This window comes from Saccostrea echinata, unplaced genomic scaffold (assembly GCF_033153115.1).
Source record: "Saccostrea echinata isolate AGI-Se365-2 ecotype Australia unplaced genomic scaffold, CSIRO_AGI_Sech_v1 ptg000033l, whole genome shotgun sequence".
Classification (NCBI taxonomy): Eukaryota; Metazoa; Mollusca; class Bivalvia; order Ostreida; family Ostreidae; genus Saccostrea; species Saccostrea echinata.
The window spans coordinates 37,865,967-37,887,798 of NW_026889782.1; positions in this window are offsets into that span (position 1 = coordinate 37,865,967).

Sequence of the window (21,832 nt, forward strand, 5' to 3'; positions counted from 1 at the left end):
AAAAAAAATTGTCTTTGTTGTAAAAACAGAAATGGATGTAATAAAAATCTGTCTTGTTATTGGTCTTGTGTCTTTTTTTATTCAATGATACACATAATTATAAGAGTTGAAGTATATTTGATGCGTCATTCCCACATCGTCCGTCACGACGTGTGGACATGGAAGAGTACCTGAAAAAAATATGGTACGATCCTCGGCATCCTGGATCGTTTGCCGGACCTTCCAAGTTGTATCAAGTAGTAAAACAAGAAGGCAAGTTCAACGTGGGTATGGGGAAAATCAAAAAGTTTTTACAGAATCAGGACGCTTATTCCCTTCAAAAGAAGGTGCGCCGAAAAGGGCTTAAGAGGAGAAGAGTCGTCGTACAAGGCATCGATTACCAGTGGGAAGCCGACCTTGCCGACGTTCAGAATCTGTCCGAGTACAATGACGGTATCAATTTCCTCCTGGTAATCGTCGACGTTTTTTCTCGCTACCTGTGGGTCCGTCCCTTAAAAGACAGAAAAGCTAAATCAGTGATGGATGCATTCAAGGACGTGTTCCAGGGTCCGAGAAGACCGAAAGCTTTAAGGACCGACAAAGGATCGGAATTTTACAACCGACTTTTGCAACGATATCTCAAAGACCAAGGGATTAAGATTTTTTATGCTCTAAATGAGACCAAGGCCAACTTTGCAGAGAGATACATTCAGACTTTGAAAAAACGCTTGTACCGATATTTCACGCATCTCCAGAAATACAAGTATATGGACATCTTACAAGACGTGACCCAATCTATCAACGACACTCACAATAGTTCGTTGAACGGTCGCACCCCGGCTTCCGTGAAGAAAGCAAACGAAGAAGAGGTGAGGTTAGACGCCTACCTCGTTCGTCGTAGAAAAGCCACCCAGGTCCCTCGAGTGAAGAAATAAAACAAGTGAAGAAACGTTTGCCTTACACGTTTAAGATAGGAGATCAAGTGCGGATCACATACCTACGACGTCCTTTTTAAACGGGATTACGACCAGACGTACACGGAAGAAATTTTTGTGATTCGAGATCGATTTGTGTCTTAAAACATCCCCATCTACAAATTGAAGGACTTGACAGACAATCCCAACCAGGGAACCTTCTATGCCAGTGAACTCCAAAAAGGTCTTGAAAGACGAGGAGACCATTTGGAGAATCGACAAGATTCTGCGTAAACGCAAGGTTCGCGGAAAAGAAGTTCTAGTGAGATGGTTGGGGTGGCCCAAAAAATTCGACAGCTGGATCCCGAAAGGCGATTTCAAAGAGACGTGAGGGTTCCCCCTCTCGTCAGTTTTCGTGAAGATGTCGATGCGTATGGTTCTGAAGTCGGCGGACAGTGCCACCGTCCACGTCGACAATCGACCGCAAAACTTTCGAGTGTGATTACCCAGACCTTTACCTTTAACGGGCGATTGGACGGTAGAACTGACCGAATTCAGACACACAAAACTCGGCAAGACGTCCGACAAGGAAATCTTTGTATACTGTTTCGTCTGTGACGACAGCATCGTAGGTGGAAGTCAGAAACCGCTTTTGAGACGCATCGTCTTGAAGGACGCAAACAACGTGATTTTTCTTCGTCCCTATAGGATTCCTTTGCGCACCAAGGACCTCAGAGACATCCACGTGTATATAAAGGATAAACAAGACGACGACGTCTCATTTTTGACCGGGGAGTCGACGGTGACGCTCGTATTTAGACAACTCTGAGAATGTCTGGACCGACTTACATATCGCATCCTGCATTGTGGGAGCAGTTTCGTCACACGCAGAGAGGAGAAAATTTCATTCCGACGATACGAAAAAAGAGTCAAAAAGGGGGTGATATCTTAAATCGACGGAGGGCATACATGATTCCCGTGAAACCTGTTGCTTCCCCCAAGTCGGAAATCCATCAAGTAACTCCAGTCGCAGCCGAACGAGAAAGAACCCTTTCGGATCTGAAAGAAACTATACGTAACGACGAGCAACACATGCCTCTTCGAAAGTCTATAAAAAAGAAGACCAAGAAGAAACAGCTCAGTCGTTCCTCGACTTCTAAAGAGAAAAGACGTGCTCCACCTAAGAAGCGGAATCAGAAAAAAAATCTAAGAAGACGCAGAAAGGGAAAGGTCGACCTAATACGCACCCCGACGGAAAACCCATCTTTTGACAGTCATGTCTTTCCTGACCGAAATTAACACTTCTACGGCAGAACCATGCGAACTTTCTCTCTTCACCGATCCTCCCAATCAAGTGGCTCTTCAAAAGATACATTTTTCTGAAACTCGACCTATATCTCCCTTTGACGCGGACGACGCTCCGCTCGAATTTGCAATTCCCGGAAGTGGAAATGAGTATTTCGATTTGAGAAGAAGTCGGTTGTACCTGAAAGTGAAGATCACCAAACCCGACGGCCTTGGCTGCTTCGGAGAAGACGGGGATCGTTAACCTACCCTTACAATCTCTGTTCTCTCAAATCGACAACAGTCTGTTACCAAGAGAGATTTCGAAATAGTCTTTTTTTTTTAAATACATATACGGAGTATACTAGACTCAGAAAATCAATAGAATGGATAGCAGTCGACATTTGAATTAAAGAATACAATTTTAATTTCTTTCCTTTCTTAATTTTACCTTATAATCTTTTGTTAAATATAATCGACATATTGAAAAAAAAAATAAAAAGAATAAAAATAAATAAGTATTTCAATTTTTCATTGAGGTTTATTTATTATTCAATGGCTATAGGATCCTTCGTACACTTTTTTTTTTTTTAATAAATTTGTTATAATGTGTTAAATATCAGTAAAAAATATTCTCGTTTTTTTTTTAAGTTATCATCCATGAAATTAAAATTACAAAATTAATGTATATAAGACAGATTATAACATATTTATTTTATTTACTCTAGTGTAAATCAGAATCATTACACTATATACAGAAAAATTCCCATATTACTTGATCACATCAAGTAACAACACTTCATTTTTTTCATTTCATTTTTCTTTGTCATAATATAATCTTAGATTCATTTCATCATTCTCCTCATTCATTTTACAACCATTCTTTCATGAAGCTTTTTTCCAACTTCACATATAGTTTTAATAATAACACAAACAAAATATTATCATTTTGATTTCAAAATTTTATTTCTTTTCGCGAATTAACAATTGCATCGCGATTCTTTTCTTCTTTCTACAAAATAAAAAAAGACATATAGTACACAATTTAATATTTGTATACTGATATGTGCGTGTGTGTGTGAGAGGGTGTGTATGTACATGTGTGACGGAGTGTGCGTGTGAGAGAGAGAAAGAGAGAAAAACTCACATTCATTTTTCTGCCCATTTTCATTATTTTCTCCCTGCTGTTCCTCAACTGTCATTGACTCGTTGGTTCTGAAATATTTTTTTTAAGTAATATTTACCGTTTTTGAGTAGTTAAGTGAGCAGCTGAGAGAGATAGAGAGATTTGCTTACTGTTCCTCTTCAAATGTACTGTCGTTTAGTAGTTGGACTAAACTATCTTAACTACAAAATAATAATAAGATTTTCTCAATACCGACAGACTACATATTATTTCTATAAGATAGTTCAACTTGAGGTTAAAAAAAAAACCTACTCCTCGACACTAATGATTTCCATCACGAGACGACTGAAAATAAATCATTACAATAATCAGTATATGAAAGATAACGTAAATACGTATATATATATATATATATATATATATATATATATATATATATATATATATATATATATATAATAAAGAAATAAACGTTAAAAGAAAATTATGTATTAGCTTAAAGGAATCCCAACAAAAAATATTTTTAAGAAAAGTATAAAATACTAACGGCGGACGTCGTGGTGCGTTCGGCGGTCTAAAAGGAAAAAAAATATCTATTTGTCTGATCTAACTATTTATCTATCTGACTATATATTAATATTACTTTTGTGATCCTTTTTTCTGCGTAATTTTATTTAAAAAAAAAATAAAAATAAAATAATAATAATAATAATAAATACACTTGTAATATACTAACCTTTCTCTGTTTTACTTTTTCCCCACAGGGCTAATAAAAAATATTTAAAACAAAATTAAATTTTTTTATCTTTTTTTTTCCTTAGGTACGTAACAAAAATGAATAAGAATGAGGAATTTATTAAAGTAAGGATTGAATTAATACACTCACGAAACATCAGGAGTACTGAAATAAAATTTACAGACTAAATGTAAAAAATTCATAAATTATAAAACTTAACAAAGTGTGCGTAAAAATAAAACACTAAATTTCTTCATACGTAATTATATAATCTCAATACCTGAAAAATGTCTTTCTTTTATGCAACCTGAGTGCCATTCTAAGTGTGAAAGTGTCGTGGGGGGGGGGGGGCTAAACCAAAAAAAAAAAAGGTAAATCCTAATTTTCAATGTCTATATAATGTCTACTTTTGCAAGATAAGCCCCCCCCCCCCCCAGGGTCCGACGCCTATGTTTAATTAAGTTTTTAAATAACTAATTTCTGACTTTTCCTTCTTATTGAATTCAGATTTTAACAGTCGTCACAAGTTGACCGACTCAACGCTTTCGGGATCTTCTGAATAAACTTTCATTACCAAAGTCACACAAGACATACAAACTTCAGTTAACCCCCCCTTCTAAGACTCTTACATACTTTAAGTTCACCTCAGATCGTATATTTAGTTTACCATCCAGTACACTAAGATTAATACATCACGTGACTAATTTTCCTCAAAAAATGACACTCCTATTGACACCACTCGCTCACACAATGTTACTACTCCCATTGACACCACTCCTTCACACAATGTTACTACAACCATTGGCACCACTCGCTCACACAATGTTACTACTCCCATTGACACCACTCCCTCACACAATGCTACTACAACCATTGGCACCACTCACTCGCACAATGTTACTCCATCGACACCACTCCCTCACACAATGCTACTACAACCATTGCCACCACTCGCTCACACAATGTTACTACAGCCACTGCCACCACTCCCTCACACAATGCTACTACAACCATTGCCACCACTCACTCACACAATGTTACTACTCCCATTGACACCACTCACTCACACAATGCTACAACTATTGGCACCACTCGTTCAAAGACCGTCACTAATAGGTCCCACAAACACGCATTCCCTACCTACATTGAAACCAGTAGCTCACATAGCACCGCAACTGACCCAATTCTGACCACCGATGGTGAAAGCATTTACTCTTATGGTAATTATTTTTTCATTTTATTAGTTATCCCCATATTTATTCTTTCATGCTTTTGCAGTCACAAATGTAAGAAAAAATATAGGAATCAACTTGTGTTATCTCCATTAAATTATGAGGATATTGTGAACGATGATAGTGATGAGGAATTCAACGGGAATAATCCGCACAAGACAGCTGATACTATTGAAATGACTACTTTAAAAACTTGAAGATTTTTGTTTACTGACAGTAATCGCTTAGCCATTTAACCTCTTACAACAAATTCAGCATGTTTAAATAGCAATGTATTCTATTAAATAAATGTATCTTTCTCTTTCTTGCATTTTTTCCCTCTTCATTATTATGCATGTACATTAATTTAAAGCATGTTACATTAATACTAACAAAGTAAGTATCAATTATCTTATTTATTTTTAAATCCTCTGATGATTTAATAAATGATTTGATACTTTTAAAATACTTTGCATTAATGGATCATTTGTTTATCATTCTCAGTGCGTGATGCCTTCGGAATGGCTATAGCTTCCTTAATCCTCGTGGCCTTAGGATTTCTGGTATGGTTATGCAGAATACTCCTGCGAAAGTTTCAGCTGACGTGGCAGATACCGTTCCGTTCCTCAGACACCAGGGTTGAGAGGAGCCGTCCACGCAGCAGAAGGCGTCCAAACTTGGACCTAGAATTAGGTGCATGCGGGGGAGTTGAGGAAGAGTTGGTTGAGGGCTACAATCTCAGAAGCGCAAAGAAATAAAATGGTATTTCGTACGTTATACTAAGACTTCATTTTATACATACTGAATTAATACATATCATGTAGTTTTGTTATGTAATTTAACGTTTGAAATATATTTTTTTAATACTTTAGGTTCCTGATGATTGGACTGCAGAAGTACTGCCCCCCCCCTTTCCCAAACAACACAATTGCAGGGAGCAAATGTGAGACAAGGGAGCATGAGCGCGTAACTTGCTGGAAGCACGTTTATTGACATTTGAAAAAAAAGGAAACAATTGCAGGGAGCAAATGTGAGACAGACTTTCAGGGAGCATGAGCGAGTGACTTGCAGAAAGCAAGTTTATTGACATTTAAAAAAAAAGATGTTATTTCTTATAAATTTTGCTTAAATGTTTTATGTTAAAAAAAAAAAATATAAATCCAGGGAGCATGAGCGAGTGACTTGCAGGAAGCAAGTTTATTGACATTTGAAAAAAGAAAGATGTTATTTCTTAAAAATTTTGCTAAATTGTTTTATGTTTTAAAAAAATATAAATGCTTTGATAAATCATTTCAATATTTTCCAGTTTCGTAGTTTCATTCAGTTGTCGGTCAGAGGCATATTGCAGATCGCCAAAAATTGATTGTTAAGTTAATGACAGAGTTTACCGAAAAGTGAAATGTCATTAAGATATTTTCTGCTAACGTAAACAAATACATTTAGGGAGCATAACACAGAAAACACAACAGTCTTACTTGTTCGCTACGACGTTACGCACGGTGTTGGTACATGTTGACGTTACGTCAAAATCACGCATTATAACGTTGTTTTATAGCATTTTACGTTATTTATTGTGCACATTAAATATATATTTTTACTATAGAATTTATCAAAAGGAAATAACAGGCTACAATCAATAATGTCAATGTTAGATCTAAAGAGAATATTTTGACTTTTAAATTCTAGTAAGGGATTGACAGTTCACAGGATTTCAAAATATCCTCGTGCATATCTTCAGAAAGCGAAATTTTTCCGTATCTTGATTTCATATGAAGACAAACATAGCGAACAGCAAGAGATGGAATGAGAACATTTCTCTTTTTTATAAGTTTGTAATTGAGATGATCCCCCTTTATTTTTTCGAAATATAGTCCTTCAATAACTTTAACACCGGCATCAAAAGTGTTTCCCCACTCATCTTTTGTAGTTTCTACAAGTGTTCGCTCCTCTTGTAAGCACTGTACTAAATAGTAATCCTCTCCTTCATCTTCAGTGTATACAGCTATGATCACGCCGTTTTGAATGAGATCTGAATGAACAGTGCTACAATCAAGATTTGAATCATCAGCTGAATCAACTGAATTTTCATGTTTCATAATGTAGTCCTTAAACGGTCCCGCAAAACTGCTACACAAATTGTATTTGTCGTTGATGCAGTGATTGCAGTTGTAACATGTGAGGTTCCTTGCCCGTATTTTGCAGGGTTCTACAAATGTTATTTGATGGAAACATCGAACTGATGGTAGAGACTTGAACGTCCTTCCACGATTACGGGGGATTTCATTGACATAACGGAATATTCGCCGCTTGCAGCCTGCAGAACTGTCTTTTGGAGAGCATAAATGACGAATGCAAAAGTTGTAAAGTTGTTCTGCATTTTGAATGATCCACTTTCCGCGAGAAACAGCCATGTCTGCTTGATTTTTTATTAGCCCCCCTGCTGCATCCTGGACCCCCTTTGCATGCGATGTCTCAAAAAAGTTTATGATAATTTTGTATCCAAAATCCTGTTCTGAGTAACTCAAATCTCCAAAGCAGTGACGAGATTTGTACTGTGAGGCACAACCATCAGTAAATTCGTGAATCATTTCAGTTTGGTAATTTATAGAAATCAGGTAATTACAGATCAGTTTCTGTACTTCATGTGTAAAGTTATGGTCATGACTGGTATCGGGACTAATTAGGAAAAAATGCTCTTGTATAAGGTCATACTCAGGCGTATTCTCGTCTTCCTGGCCATCAATATCGGGCAAACGATGCCTGTATAATACAGTGACGTGCAGGGATACTTCTGACTTTTGAAAATAGCTCGATTGAATTTCCACCCTGTCCTTTATGGAATGCCAAATTAACATATATTCAAATATTTGAACCTATCTTCAAATAATTGTACCTATCTCCAAATGAATTGAAGATAGGTACAATTGAATTAAAGATAGGTGTAAATAATCATACCTATCTCTAAATAATTAAACCTAGGTTCAAATAAATTACACCTATCTTTAATGGAATTACACCTATCTTCAATTCAATTAGAGATAGGTTCAATTGAATTATACCTATCTTCAATTCATTTGAAGATAGGTACAATTGATTTAAAGATAGGTACAATTGATTTGAAGATAGGTTCAATTGTAACATATCCACAAACGATTTGAAGATAGGTACAATTCAATTATACCTAGGTTCAATTCGTTTTGTTATTGAAAATAATGATCATGAAAGCTCCCTCTAACAGCGACTTGAACATGGAGGGAAATGCACAGTGCATTTTTATGGGGAGTAGTTGTTATTGTCAGTATCTTTATAATTAAAGATAGGTTCAATTCAATTGCACCTATCTTTAAATCAATTATACCTATCTTAAATTCATGGCATTTGCACCTATCTTCAAATCAATTGTACCTATCTTCAAATCAATTGTACCTATCTTCAATTCAATTAAAGATAGGTATAATTGAATTAAACCTATCTTTAATTCATTTGGAGATAGGTACAATTGATTTGAAGATAGGTACAATTGATTTGAAGATAGGTATAATTAATTGAAGATAGGTTCAAATATTTGAATATATGTTAATTTGGCGTTCCATAGTCCTTACAGTAGTAATTTTCAGAAAAATCATGAATGCAAATTACATGATTGTTTTCGAGATTTTCTTTCAGAAAATTCAATTGACACGATTGCCACTTAGAGCGAAACACGTGACTTGCAAATTTGGAGATGATTTGAAGAAAATACCCAAACATTTCGCCGGGTTTTGTGCTCTTCTGAACAAGACAGAGTTTTCTGGTCATTTTGTTTCTTATTTTTGATTCAACATATTCATATCTCATCCACTTAACATCGTTGGAGTTTTCTGTATCTTGTTCCTGTTCTGATAACATGAATTTTTTGACTTCACAGTTTTCACAACGCCGTTCCACGCAAGCTAAATTGTGGAATAATTCGCCCTCTGGTTTTTGACAAAGTGTACTGTTTATCAGTTCAGTCAGATTTTCAAAAACAGGATATTGATCACTTGTTGGCGTATTATGTTTTCTGAATTCCATGCAACTTTTAAAAAGAAACCTTGCCTCCACGTGGTATCTACAACAACATGTTTCTCGGTCGCGTGGTCTAACTGGAGTAACAAAGTAAGGTTTCAGATTTTCAAACATTCTTTGAGAGATTTTAATGTGTGGATATTTTTCTTGAAAACTTAGGAAGACTTCAGTTTGCGTTTTTTCAAGAATGTGTTTCATGTGGCGTGTATAAATCTTGGGTCCAATGCGTACTCTCTTGATGTCGTTTTTATTTGCAGTTGGTCTCGAATTTTCAGAAGAAATCCAAAAATCATAAGCTAGCTTTTTAGTTTCCTCCGATAAACCATCACTTCTAGTTTTTCTGGTAGTGTATGCCCACGCCGAAGTTTCTGTACTAAGAACCCTGTGACGTATTCGTTTTCCTGCACAAAGGAAAATTAAAAATTAAAAAGAAAAAAAAAAAAACCTTTACTCCTAAGAACTACGAACGCTAACGCTCGATTCCCACCTACATTTTAAACCCAATTAATTCAACATAAATGGTAATTTTGTCATTAAAACTTATCTGAATGCAAAGAAGAGTTCATTAGTGACGGGTTTATATCAAAAAAAAAAAAAAAACCAGTGTAAAAAGGTTTTCTGTTCTTATTTACAAGTCTTTCCGGGGGGGGGGGGGTTAGATTTCTTTTAATTGAAATCAGGGATTGTAACATCTCCAGATTTTCAAATACTCATGTATATGAATAAATGACCCTTAAATTTTTTCGTATGTTAAATTAATGTAAAATTCAACATATATCATTAATAAAGTACATTTTTTATTTGTAATCTCGTTTGAAATTAGTAAATTAATGACCTCTTTTTCTGTTTTTTTATTTTTTTTTAATTTTTTTATTTTTAAAGGTCTGTAAACATATCCCCCCCTCCCCCCCCCCCATGGAAACAGCAAAAGATTTCGTATGAATTTAAAAAATAACAATTGATAATACCTGTATAAAGGAATTTTTGTTTCACCGGGGTGGGGGTTAAAAATATTTTCCGTTTCCATTGATTTCTACAGTGAAAAACACAAGTTTTACCAAAATAATAGAGTTATCTCTCTTTGTTTTCCCAAATAAATTATTTCATATGATGATTCACATAAATATCTACATAAATATGAAAAATCATTCAAATGCGTCAATTTTTGAAAATTGACTTGCAGGTAGGCGGCAGGACAATGCTATCGTTTGCAGTTGTTTTTTTTTCTAATCCCGGTGCATATTTTAATTTCAGATCAATAGAGCAATACATGTAATCATGTATTTTTATACAGTGAGAGAGAGAGAGAGAGAGAGAGGGGGGGGAACATACCTGTGTTCATTCGTCTCACATTGAATCCAAGCTTTTTAGACAGCTCCGTCCTGCATTTTGTTTTTTGTACATTTTCGCCACTGACCGCTGCACTTAAAACATTAATTGCCGCTCTTGCATCATCGGACCTTCTAAGTTTGTTTTCGTTAATAACAGTTTTCATATCAGAGAGAAGGGCATCAGCCATTTTGATTTTCTTTACATCATCAGGTGACGGTGTTTTGTTAAATTTCTGTAAAAGTTTGGCAGTGGGACTGTTCTGGGAGGATATATAGGTAGATATTAAAGCTGCTCTCTTTTTTGGCGTGGTGGGTAAATTTTGCTTCAATTTTTTAAGTGCCCTGTGTTTTTGAGTTCTCGAATTAAAAATAAGTTGTAACTCCTCATCACGATCACCCTGTCTATTTTTTAAACGGTCTCTGTACTCTCTTTTCTTTTTATTTCTTTCAATCCTTTTTCTCTCAAGTTCCTCTTTCTCTCTCTTTTTCCTCTCTCTGTAGTCTCTTTGTCTTGCAGCCTCTTTTGTAACAGTTGAATTAGCTTTCTCTTTCAATCGTTTTTCTCTCTTTTTTGCATTATAAATGTTTCCTTTCATTGTACTTTTTTATCTGAATCTCTTTCGCCTTTATATTTTTCAGTTCCCGGTAGTATTTTGCCTTTTCGGCTCCAGTCTTGAATACTATGTAACATGAAAAAAAAAGTTTAGGCTTCCTCCAAGAGCCGTTTTTCAAAGTATGTATGTGGGTGGTTGGATGGGGGTGATAAACAAAAAAAATATCAAAATTATAATTAAATTGTAAAAAATTATCATGTAAAAAACTATTTAACATTTTGACATAAATTACATGCCTAAACTTGAAAGTCCTATTTGGCGAGGAAGGGGGGGGGGACATTTTAATGGCATGGTCTTACAGAGGCAGTGCCTGCTGCCAAGTCCTTTTATTCATTTGACATAATGAAATATTATTGAAATAAAAAAATTTTTAGGACAAAAAATATTCCAAGAGCGTAGAGATTTCGAGCACTTTGAAACAAATACAAGAATGGCGGGGGGGGGGATTAAATTTTCTTTTTACAACAAAAGACTACTCTTTAAAAAATGGGGGAGGGGGGGGGGTCGAGGGCCCTCCTTTCTTGCTACCAAGGGTCTGCAGTTAATTAGAAAAGGAGCACGGCGACAGTAATTTAATGCTCCAAACGTCATACATATTGTATTATACATTATGACGTTTTTTTTTAACATGTGACAAAATGGCTACATTTTCATTAATGCTATTTTTTTTCCTACGTAGGCGAATAAGGTGTATTTTATGTAATAATTTCTTAGAATATTAGATGTTCTTCAAAATAAATGTAATTATTACTCATAATTATGCCATTAAATCATATAATTAGATACTTATATGAGCCGTATAAAGTAAGAGTACAGTAACTCGTACATGCATAACAAAATGGCTACACTTAATAAAGCCTCCCTAATATTAATGTTGGGGTAGTAATACTATATGTATCAAAATTATTACTTTGAGAAGTATTTGTTCTTTAAGATTAAATATTAAAATTTACCTTTGTTGGTCATTTCTATCCGGTACACTTCATCATTTTTAGTAATGTTAATGTCAGGGAACGATTAATTTCTGTTGGACATTTTACCAACTCACAACGAATTCAGCCGAATCTCTTGAAATTTGTAAAATGACGTCATAATTTTAATAGCGTCACAAAGAACACATGCACAATATTCTTTCCCCAAAATTTTATTAGAAATATATGACAAAAAGTGCATCTTTTCATGTATTGTTGTTGTGCGAACAATAATCTGCGTAACGTTGGACATAGGGTTTTTGTCGTAATGTTCAATAATCAATAGAGCCTTATAAAATCTTGAATACCTCTAGGCAGTAAGAAAGGGAATTTTTAAAATTCTTTATTACAGTAGATAATATATTTAATTTCATTATAAATTTCCAGCTAATAACGTATGAAGAAAACGCCAGTTTCTTTGTGACACATAAGATTCTGATATTACAGTACCAACACCGTGCGTAACGTCTTCTTTACAGATACATTTGTGTATTCAATTTAGATTTTTAAAAGACTGAAAAGAAATCTGTGATCTCTTTCTGTGTAGGAGTAGTAAAAATTATTTCGAATGATTATTTGTTATATCCTTCACCTGTGCTATTAATTGCAAACCTTTTCACAATCAAAATTCAAAGGTTTTAAAACGAAACAAAAACATCTGCACAAGTTTACGTGATCTGAGTTAATGTAGGTCATTAATAGATGATGCGAAATTTAAGGGTACTGAAGTATAAAGTCTGACAGAGTCATAAGATTCGTCCCTTTTACATTAGGAATAGGCATTTTTAAATCACTGAAACGCCCTTTCATACACCTTGGGTTTATTATCGTTCTGTAACTAGCGTTTTTACGGAGAATATCTCTTATTTTGAAATACCTGTTGTGTACTCCCAGTGTAAATGATAGGTTAAACCCGCATTCATTTAAAACCACCAGTGATGATAATGGACTCACGAGTGTTATATGACATGATTATTTATATTCTCGTTTATACTTCGATGTAACCTGAGTTAATGTGTACTCGCAAAGTAATTTCAAATCTAGATCAAATACAATGTGAGGGTACTGAACTATACGTCATTGGAGTAACCTCTTCGTTGTACCTCATTCATACTTATAAATTCGGTCACCGTCACGGGTACCTTTATCGTCCTTGTGTTGTTCATAATTGATTCACTCTCTTCGCTATTACGTTTCTAACAATAGATCCACTGTCCACCCCCGGTATATGACATTACGTCATGTATTGTTTACCTCTCGTATGAAATTAGGTCATACATGTCTCCATTGTTTTCTTATAAAAATAGATTCCATTATTCTCTATTGTCCTGACAACAATATTGTTCTGCTAATAATAGACTTTATTGTTTCCCTTCTATTTCCAACTATAGATCCGCCCTCCATTGTATTCTTATAAAAATAGAATGTAAAAATAGATTCCATTATTCTCTATTGTCCTCTGACAACAATAAATTCCATTGTTAAGCCCCGGTGTATAGCCGTCCTTACTACTCTTATAATTTGTAGAAAATCTCTTTGCATTTGCCCAATTAGCAGTTTCTAAAATATCACTCAATTGAACTACTCCTGCAAATGCTGCTGAGGTTGATGCACTTTTAAATGAATGTGCAGAGAGAACTGATTTGTTAGTACCGGATTGTTTTAATACCTCTTCGAGCGTAGATGTTGAGATATCTTTGTAGGGTCGCCCACCTGGCGCAGTGGTTAGAGTGTCTGCTCTGGAGTCGCGGAGTAAGGAGTTAATCCTTACGTCGCGGGTTCGAATCCCACTGCAGGACATGGAGACCGGTCCTTCGGATGAGACTGTATAAACCTAGGTCCCGTGTCGCAGTAGGTGCTGGCACGAAAAAGATCCCTCACTGCTCAATGGCCTTAAGTGCCGAGTATAGGTCAAAATTTGTAGCCCTCCACCGGCAAGTGGTGGCGTCTCCATATGAGAGAAAAATTCTCGAGACGGACGTTAAACCACAAACATTCAATCTTTGTAGGTTTTAAATGATATTAATAACGTACAAGTTTCCCTTTTTTTCTTTAGTAACTTTCAAATAATATATATATATATTTTTTTTCTTTATTACCCCATCACATGAATATGATGATCAATAAGTTTACAGCCAAGTTTGGGGAGCCTTGGATTCTGCAAACTAATCTGACAAAGTTCCTATACTAAACATCTTGTGACAGGTGAATTTTTTATATACAAAAACAAAAGGGAAAGAAAAGCCAACATTCACACCTCAGCCATACAAGACATATATATGCAAGCTTAATTATCTAAATTTTAACAAAAAACAAAAAAAACAAAAAAAATCATTGTTTCAATAATAAGTAGTTTGAGCAACAGGGGGTTCATCTCAAACAAAACAATTATGCAGTACATGTTCTAATGGTAGACAGTTCCATTTTCTATCAAATTTCTCAATATCACAGTTTTTCTTGTAAATATATTTCTCACATTTATAATAATACAAAATTTCGTTTTTAGCTCCTTCAAATGAAGGAATTTGTTTTAAACATCTTTTTCGGTATATGTGCTTCTTTACAATACATGTTATTAGATATGTAATGTTATAATACTTATCAGCTTTCCCAATAATAATGTCCAATTTATTCATTGCAATATCAATTCCAGATAGTTCTTTTATCCAATCTTGAATTTTTTCCCAGATCTCACTTACACATTCACACTCCCAAAATAAATGTCCCAGTGATTCTGGATGTACATTACAAAAAGTACATAATTCTGATTCTACAATCCCAATCTTGTTTAAATAAAAATGTGTTTGTTGCAAGAATTCTGTGCATAATGCGGTATTGAAACCATCTAATTTGCATGTCATTTGTAACTTTAAAAATAAGACTATTTTTAGTTTTCCACCAATTACTGTTCACATCTAGATTAAACTCTTTTTCCCATTTTATTTCACATTTAGGTTTTTTCCAACTTTGATTCAAAAATACATTGTAGTAATCCTTTGAGCCCTTTTTACTTTTTCTAATTATTTGCAAAAATTGTGGGTAAAAAGGTAAGTTATTAACAATATACTCTGTATTGTAATATAAGTCTAGTTTCTTTATACTATTTATAATCCCGTAATACAAGGTAAATGGTGGATAGAAATTGTACTGATTACAGAACTCTTCATAACACATTAATTCACCTGTGTAATTGTAAAAATCTAGTATGTAACAAACACCTTTTTCAAACCATTGTTTATAAAATACACTTTTGTTATTAATACGTATTGATTCATTAAACCATACAGGACTCAAAATACAGTGAGTCTCGATACACTTTCTTAATTCTAAAAATGCTGAAAAAACATCAATCCAAAAAATATTTGTACTGGTTTTAATAAGCTTTTGCAAAAAAGAAGGTCCAAAAACTGTTATCTGTGATGCATTAGGCAAAGTTTCAATTATCAAGTGTTTCCAGCCGGATTTACATGCATCATCATAAAAGCGGCGAACCCATGTAATTTTCAAACTTTTAGCAAAAGTATCAAGACAAATCATTTGGAAACCTCCATTTTCATAGCTTTGAATAATATCACTCTTTGCAACTCTTGGAGTTTTAAAGTTCCATATATACTGATAAAAAATATTTTCGATTTCTTTCAATTTTTCTTTTGGGGGAGTTGGTAAACTAATTAACAAGTGTATAATTTTTGGAAGAATCAATGATTTAACCACAGTAATCCTTCCTGCAGTTGATAACATTCTGCGTGACCATGAACATATGAGTGCTTTTATTTCTTTAAGTTTCGGTGTGAAGTTTAATTCCAACATAGAGTTACTTTCTAGATTTACACAATATGTTATTCCTAAAACAGTAAAGGGTTTTTGAGACCAGTTTAAGTTTTTGAATTCATCTGACAGCCTCAAATTGTTTCTTAGTGATCCTATTTTAATACACTGTGTTTTTTCATAGTTAGGTTTTAGTCCAGAAAACTTTGAGAATTGATCAACAAGAGAGAGGGCTGATTTTAAAGAGTTTTTGGAACCATCTAGTAGCAATACTGTGTCATCTGCATATTGAAGCAATTTAAATTCCTTACTCACTGTAGTAATGCCCCTGATTAACGAATTATTCCTTATCATTATACCCATTATCTCAGCACAAAGGAGAAATAAATATGGAGAAATTGGATCACCTTGTCTGCATCCTCTACCTATATTGAAGAATTCAGAAAAAATGCCATTCTGTATTACACACAATCTGGCATCTTGAAAAAGAAGTTTAATACACTTTATAAAGAAATCACCAAAATTGAAAAAATCTAAGACTTTAAAAATAAATTTCCATGAGACCGAATCAAAAGCCTTTTCAAAGTCAATGAGAAGGACTAATCCAGGTTTATTGTTTTCATTACAATAATGTATAATATCATAGAGGAGTCTGGAATTTTCACCAATGTACCGTCCTGCAAGAAAGCCTTTTTGATTCTCGTGAATTATTTCTGACAAAATTGGTTTAATACGATTTGCTAATACACCAGATAATAATTTATAAGTGATATTCAAAAGTGAAATTGGTCTCCAATTTTTTAAATACTCTCTAGGTTTATTCCCTTTAGGCAGAATTGAAATAATTCCTTGTCTTTGAGTAGCTGATAGTCGACCGGACTTTAAACTATGTTTGAAAGACTTTAGAAGCAGTGTACCAATGTCTGCCCAGAAGAATTTAAAAAACTCAGCAGTAAAACCATCTGTACCTGGTGATTTATCATTTTTAGTTTTTTAATGTATCAAGTATTTCCTGTTTAGTTATGTCCAATTCTAATTTCTTTTGAGCTTCTGGGGATACCTTTCTAATATCATAGTCATGTATTACATCATTTAGGTTTACATCTTCTAATGATTGCTCTTTATTACTATAAAGTGATTTGTAAAAATTTGCAACCTCTTCCAAAATCTCATTTTGTTTATTAATAATTTTGCCTTGGCTATTAATTAATCTATTTATATTTTTATTGACATAATTCCTTTTTTCGAGACCCAGGAAATATTTAGTGGGTTTCTCACCATCCTCAATCCACTTACACCTACTCCTTAATAGTAATCCATTTAGTTCATATTTTCTTATTTCTTCTAGTTCAATCTGTAGGTCATTAAGCATATTTGAATATATTTCTAAGTGATATGCATTGTACAACTCCAATACAACTTTTATTTGAGTTTGTAGTTCTTGTTTTCTATTATTTCTTTCCTTAACTTTTTTAGCTGAATAATACAGGGTCATGCTTCTAATTTTCATTAGCAATTTATCAAGGAACAAATCATCAGGAATTGTTAAACTTGAATCAGTACTGGTATTAGAATCTGGGCCTTTATATTCTGACAGTGTCTCCTTGATTACTTGTTTTACATTTGAAACATAATCCTTATTTCTCAAAAGAGAATTGTTGAAACGCCAAAATCCCTTACCTCGATGGAAATCATTAATTATGAGCTCAATTTCTATTATAGAATGATCTGTTTTGTACCCAGGCAAAATTTTAACTTCTTCTACTATTGACATTAACTCCTCAGAGATGAGAAAAAAATCAAGTCGCGCCTGCTTCAATGGGTTCCTTCGATTCCATGTGTACATTTTAGAATCGGGATTATTTATCCTCCAAGGATCTATTAAATTAAATTTATTCTTAAGTTTTTCAATTTCTTCTCTATTTTTTAAATTGTTTTCTCTGATGTAATTATAACAATCTAGTTGAAAATCCTGAACAACATTCCAATCACCACACATAATTACAAAATCTGATTCAATATCTTCAATCAAATTTAATATTTCAGAGTAGAAATGAGAATCATCTTTATTTGGGCCATATAAGTTAACAAGAGTAACTGTGTATCTATTTTCAACTAAGATATTAGATATAATGTAATTTCCATTGTTGTCATATTTCACTGTCAAAATTTTTAGTTCTATATTATTGTTCAAAAGTGTTAGGGTACCCCTAGCATCAGTTCTACCTGAGCTCATTAATATATCATGACCCCATTGGGCATAAATTGATTTTTTTTCAGACTCGGTACAGTGAGTGTCTTGTAAACAAAATATGGAGGACTTTAAGTCCCTTAAATAGTTAAAAACATCTTTTCTTTTTTTACTATCATGAAGTCCCCTGCAATTTACTGATGTAATCTTAAATCTAGTCATTGTAAAATATTTGCAAATTAAGCCAGCATATACAAAAAAAACTTTTACATACCCATCATTCATACTAAAAACAAAAAAACCTTCCAGCATGTTATCAAATACCAGTTTCACAATAGATTTGATATTATCAAAAAAGTGAGGGTTATTATGAGAACAATAGGGTTATTCAATTCATATAGGTATATAAATGTACAATAATGAGATACCTTAACTTAGAACCTGGTATAGTTACATATACAAGTTATGATTCAATGAAAGATATACTGCAGAAACGACAGATGTTACTGATACACCAGTTGTGCAGGGATAGCTTACTCGCATTGCTTCCACACAGTTTCATCTTTAGCACGGAACTGTAGGATCACACTGTCTTTGGTTTCTATGATTCTGGTCTTGACGTGATCATTTTTCCTCATGAGGTATGCTTTGTGTGCGAGCTCGCCCCTTTTCTTTTTCAGCTGATTTGGTAAATCTGTCCTGACTGCCATTCCTTTTGGTAAGGTCACAGTCCTTGCTTGGTTCAGCACTTTGTTTCGGTCCTCCATTCGCGAAAATTTTACTATCAGTGCATCTGGTGCTTCAGGTTTATACGTGTTCTGTGGGTTCCTGGGTATCCTGTGTGAGTTTTGTATAATAATGCTCTGGATATCTTCAGGCGGCATATGTAGATTCTTTTCCAAACAGCTCAGGACTACCTCGGTTGTGTTTTCTTGATCGACTCTAGGAATACCATAGAATAGCAAATTATATTTCCTTGATCTGTTTTCCTGGTGTAAGATGTATGTTTGTAGTTCTTTCACAGAGTCTTCCATTTCACATATTCTCTTGCATTGAGAATCAATCTTTTCCACCTTAAGACTTTCCAAGTCCGTAATTCTGAGGTCCTGATCCTCTAATGCTAACTGGACATCATTGAGATCTTTTCTAAGTACTTTCATATTTTCGTCTACATTGTCGAGCTTATCTTGGATTTTTTTGAGCTTAGCATTCACTGAACAATCTAATTTTTCGATAAGTGACGTAAATATGTCTTTTAAATCTTTATTAGTAAGGTCACTTGCCTCTTTCATATCGTTTCTGTTATCCTTATCGTTTCTGCTAGTGCTATCCTTATCGTTTCTGCTATCCTTAGCGTCTTTCGTTCGTGGCATGGTGGCCCGAGTTTTCTCTGTCCTGTACTAGTATAATAGTTCCTGTCTTCTCTCGCTCTAAGCAGTATAGTTCTTGGTTAAAAAATATCATTCGTACCCAGGGACAATTGGAGAGATAAATACATAACCTTAAATTCTTTAAGTTTTGGATTAAACAGAATTCTCCCCCACTTTTTTCTCAACCGAGAAAATCACGCCATTCCTTGGCGCCACCAAACCGGAAGTTTCAAATAATATTTTAATGTTTGTAAAACACAACTTTTCTCAGGCAATGCACTGATCTTTAACTTTTGAACATCATGACCCGGTCTTGATGTTTTCAAAAGATCTGAAATTGTGAACACTACGTATTCACCAAAGTCAGCCATATTGTTGATGTCAAGTGATATCAAAGCTTGAACTCAACTCTTTGTGCTGTTGTTAAAGCAAGTAAAACTGACAATTTTATAGTAAGATCCTTCAAATTTAAGTCTCCCAAGGGATAAAGAGTTTTTAAATAATTATAACTTTGCTACATGTAACATCCCATGTTACAGTGTATTTTGGTTTTAGTCAATTAAGAAATTCACCCTTCATAAATCTAATAATAATTGGGCTCTGTAAGTATGACAAATTTCCACAGGCTGACATGGTTTGAATTATTTCTGCTTTGTGTGCATTTATAGTAAGGTAAGGAAGTTTTTTTCTCTGCTAGACTGGACAGATAATTTATTATTACATAACAAGATGGTTGCATGGAATTGATTTTCCTTTGATCACGTCATATTTTCCACTTATGTCAAATAAACTCATATTTTCTATTTGTACTTATCTCCATGACTGAATGATATATCTTATACAGTTTTCTGATAAACCTGTATTTTTGAGTCTATACCTGACACAATCTTGATTTTTGAGGCAGTTCTATATCCGATTCCAGTTGTACTTTGGCTAGTGTAGCGGTTCTCTTTGGAGAATCTTCAAATAATTTCCAGAGACATCTAAGAATAGAATTACCTTATCAACATACTGAGCATTCTTGTTTGAATCAGTGGATGCCAATGCAAGTCTGGTCAATCCTCTTTTGGAAAAAATGATTTGTCTGAGTTACGATGAAATATATGGAGATAACGAACAGTATTCAAGCTCAAAAGTCCATTATACAATACAAAATAGGAGCAGAGAAAACACGGACCTCCAAACATCAGAGGTGGGATCAGGTGCCATGGAGGAGTGAGCATCCCCTGCCGACCGGTCACACCCGCCGTGTGCTCCTTGTCATGATCGGGAAATAACGGAAAAATCCGTCGACAATTCAGTGTGTAAATAATGGCCTAACAATTAGTATGAAAAACGTCAGTCAGCATTTCACTCAATGATAAATTGTATTTGCTGACAAGGTCATTGTATCGACCAAAGAACTTGCGAAATGATGACTTTAGACGAGACAGCTGATATTCTTGTTTCATCAACTTATTTGTCAATAATTTACCTCGTTTTAGAAAATGTACATACGTAGAGCATGCTCTTGCGTATCGAATCAACTGAGAGATATATACCCCGTATGCAGGTGATGAAGGTATATTGCTGCATAAGTAAGGGAAGTTGACGATTGAAAATTTAAAGTCATCACATTTATCATAAAGCTTGGTTGTTAGATTACCATTAACGTCTTTTTCAAGTAAAATATCCAAATATGAAGCAGATGTGTCAGACTCTGTGGTATCTTTTATCTCAAGTTCACCAGGATATATCGTATCGACATAAGAATGAAAATAGCCATTGTTGATTGACAATACGTCGTCGATATATCTACATGTCGAGTTGAACGCCACAGCAAGTGTTTTCTTCTTTTCACGTACAAGATTTTGGACAAATTCTGCTTCATATGAATACAAAAAAAGGTCTGCTAATAACGGGGCGCAATTGGTACCCATAGGAATTCCAATAGATCGTTGGAAGACCTGATAACATTGATAACACAGATAACCCTAACCCTGAGTGAGATAACATTGATTCAACGCTTTCAATTCTTAGTTTCCATTTGAAGTTGTAGAATTTGTTGATATTGCTGCGATGTTCATATTTGAAGTTGATTTCATCTTATTTTTAGGATGTCATATCTCCTTTCTTGAATGTAATCACATTTATCGTATAAATATCCAGAGATGTATTAAAAGTCTTGATGTAGTCCAGACCAGAATTTGGTCCCCAACATTTAATGTTTGTTTAATGTTGGTGACGACATACACGGACCAATAGGAGTTTGGTCGCGACTGCAGAACAGACTGTAGGAGATCTTGGTTTC